Source organism: Gossypium arboreum, chromosome 3 (assembly GCF_025698485.1).
Source record: "Gossypium arboreum isolate Shixiya-1 chromosome 3, ASM2569848v2, whole genome shotgun sequence".
NCBI classification, from domain to species: domain Eukaryota; kingdom Viridiplantae; phylum Streptophyta; class Magnoliopsida; order Malvales; family Malvaceae; genus Gossypium; species Gossypium arboreum.
Genome location: NC_069072.1, coordinates 69,017,556 through 69,021,092, shown reverse-complemented (window position 1 = coordinate 69,021,092; position 3,537 = coordinate 69,017,556). Strand labels below are relative to the sequence as shown.

The window sequence follows — 3,537 nt, the reverse complement described above, 5'->3', positions numbered from 1 at the left end:
TCAAGATAATACCTAAACTTGGGAGAAACAACCTATAAAATTTTAAATTCAAAAGTCAACTTATCATGCTTGATTCTTTAATATCTTAAAATTTAAACAATCAATGCATGAATGCCTAAGTTTTAATTCAAGACATATCAATAAAAATCATAAATTAATCAAAATTTATTCTAATCATGGCATGAGAAGATCACATGAGAATAAGACATAATTCAGGGATTTCTAATGATGATATAAAATACCCCCCACACTTAAGATGTACATTGCCCTCAACGTACAAAGGTAGATATATTGAAAAAGAGAGATTGATAATCATAAGATAGAGAGAGAAGTGAAACTTCCTGAATGATGAATGAATTCCTTGAACTGGAGTTTTGGAGAATAATCAGCGTGAGAGTGGAGGAGGATACTCCAGTGGTGGTAGAGGTTCATTAGTCCATAAGTCTTGCGCCAAAAGAATATTATATCAGGTGGTAGCTATGGTCATGGTCGAACAAGACATGGCAGTCGTGGAAAACCTTTCTCGGTGGAGTTTTTAGTTCCTATGCGACAATGAGCTTTGGAGCTCTTTATACCTATGACAGAATCAGGAACTATAAGGAAACATAATTAGTCGTAATGAAATAGCTGAAATTGAAAATTGTAAAAACTCAAGATAAAATAGTATAAACAAGAAATAAAAATTAATTTCAAAATATAAAGATAAAGCTAAGATAGATAATAGGTGTTTATAGAGAAATTGGGGCACACGGCCGTGGGGCACGCCCGTGTGCCTTCGTTTCAGCCCGTGCGTTTCATGGTTTTCAAAATTGGACGCATCGATGTACTCGGCCATGTTGCACGACCGTGTCAATCTTCGTTCGCTTCTCCCACGCCCGTGTATGAAGGCACACGCCTGTGTTAAATTGACAGGTTTGCCCACGATTTCAAACATGGACGTGTCGCACGCCTGTGTTATTTTGGCAGTTTAGCCCACAGACATGTCGTGCGGCCGTGGCAACTTATCGCATCCCGTGTTGGGGAAGGAATTTTTGCTCTATTTTCACACGGCCATATCACATTGATGCTTGTTGATTTTTGAGTGTTGTCTCGGTATTCTGAAAACGAGTTTTTGACACTGAGATGAATTTTGTTAGCATCTCCTCAAGGTTTAGTTTTTTCTCTTATTGGTAGGGTGGTTGTTGGAAGCCTAGAGGTGGTTGTCTCTGATTCCCTTGGCCTCCCCAAGAAAAATTAGGGTGGTTCCTCCAACCTGCATTGTAAGTATTGCTATAGGCATTGTTTTGAGATTGAGGATTGTTACCCATGTAATTTAACTATTCTGAACTGCTTGATCCACCTCCACTTGCTTCGCATTGCATTACTGGGTGAACCTGTGAAGAACTAAGGAAACCATCAATTTTCTTATCCAAGAGTTCTACCTGATTAGAGAGCATGGTGACCGTATCGACGTTATAAATGCCGACTGTTTTCGTTGGCTTTGTCCTCATGACTTGCCACTAATAGTTATTCAGTGACATCTCCTCTATAAATTCATAGGCATCTTCAGGCGACTTATTATTGATGGTTCCGCCAGCAGTTGCGTCAACCATTTGTCGAGTCAAAGGATTCAGGCCATTATGAAAGGTTTGAACCTGTAGCCAAAGCGGTAACCCATGGTGAGGGCATATTCTCAAGAGGTCCTTGTATCTCTCCCATGCATCGTAGAGTGTTTCTAAATCCATCTGCACAAAGGAAGAAATATCATTATGTAATTTAGCCGTTTTAGCTGGTGAAAAATATTTTAATAAAAACTTTTCGGTCATCTGTTCCCAAGTAGTGATTGTGTAACACCCTAAACCCAACCCAGGCGTTATGGCCAAATTTGGCGCGTCACATTGAAGTGTTTTAGCGAAAACCTTATTTTCATTGGAAACACTTCCTTAAAATGAAAAACCTTAATTACTTTGTAAAATCTCTTTTCAGTTGCAGAAGCTTTATTTAGAACATATGATTTTATGAAAAATCGTCATTTAAAAATGGAGTTACGAAAACGTAGTATTTAAAAACAGTTATGGTTTAGGAAACCATGTTCTACTTCTAATAAATATAAAACATAAAAAAACGATAATAATCCTAATTTGAAATATTAGCCAGAGGAAGGACCTTGTTACAACCCAAATCAAATAGAAATAATTTAAATTCAATATATTAAAAATTATATAAAGACTAAGTCTAAACTTTTTATGCTAGTTGGCCACCTCCGAGTCCCTCCATCCATTGAACCGCCTACTGAGGATCACCTGAAAAGTTTAGAAGGAGGGAGTGAGTTTCGAAAACTCAGTGTGTACAACCCTCAATGAGTATAAAGCAATCGTTATTCATTTTGGGCCAGAGCCCAATTCAATAAAGGTGGTCTCTGGGCCTTAGCCCAAATTAGCCTTGGTTGGGCCGAAGCCCAGATCGCAATAATATCACAATAATATCATACATGCAATGCAATCAGTGCAATCTCATCCCAATAATCCATCCGCTATAGACCAGCTCCGTCCCCCGACACATCATATGGGGATATAAATATCGACCCACCCAACCAATACACATCCATGGTAGCTCAATTGCGGAACTACCTTCATTTACATATTGGGCTTAAAAGCCGTTGGTGGATCCATGATTGTCAAGCAACCATGCGATCCTCATATACTTCCTCTATTTCATAATTCCCAACCCATATGCAACCTAAGAAGAATATCGTATGTATGCATGTCACATCCATAACACTTACATTCAACACCTAGGGGTATTTTGGTCATTCTCGCCCTTAGGGGTATTTCAGTAATTTTTTCTTTTATTACTGTTTTCACTTACCTTGGCCTGTTAACAAATCCCGTGAGCTAAGATGAACGAATACTATGCACCAGGTAGGATTCTAAAGAAAAGGAGGTGAGTCATTAAGACCGCTTAAGTACCAAGCTCTCACTAGATCCAATCCTAGACATGCATATACTCGTTGCCACACCTTAACCCTATGACTTGTCCACGGTCGCAATATATTAATTAAGTTTTATGTAGTTATCATATACTAGGCTCAAAACCCCTTACAAAGCCTAGTCAAGTTCACATACCAGCATATGGCCCACGAGGTCTAATCACATTTATATGGCCCATTAGGTCCAAATCACATTTATATGGCCCATCAGGCCCAATTCACATTTATAGTCATGCTCACATATGATTTTTCATCACATAGCATCACTATCAATTTTTGCCTATTATGGGCCCAACAGCCCATTAGACCCATTAAGCCTATTCTGGCCCGGTTGGCCAATTCACAGCCCAAGCCCATGGAATCGCTCATAGGGCCTCAGACAACCTATCGGTTTCCATCTCACGAGTGTTCGCACACTCGCAAGACTGTCGTAGTCAAACTTTGGGCTTTTCGGCATTTTGGCTTTTCGTCATTTCGGCTTTTGCCGATCTACTTGTGTGTGCAGTGTGTGTACACATCTTCGACTTTATATCAAGTTATCATAAGGTAGAAGTACACACCTTATCACC

General features: G+C 39.3%; 1 non-coding gene across 1 annotated transcript; it reads left to right on the top strand.

Annotated features, from left to right (window-relative positions):
- The first annotated feature begins 1,650 nt into the window (after window positions 1–1,650).
- Window positions 1,651–1,756, top strand: LOC128291060 (small nucleolar RNA R71). Its single transcript, XR_008280837.1, has one exon. It is a non-coding gene; the product is annotated as a small nucleolar RNA R71 (small nucleolar RNA).
- Window positions 1,757–3,537: the final 1,781 nt, after the last annotated feature.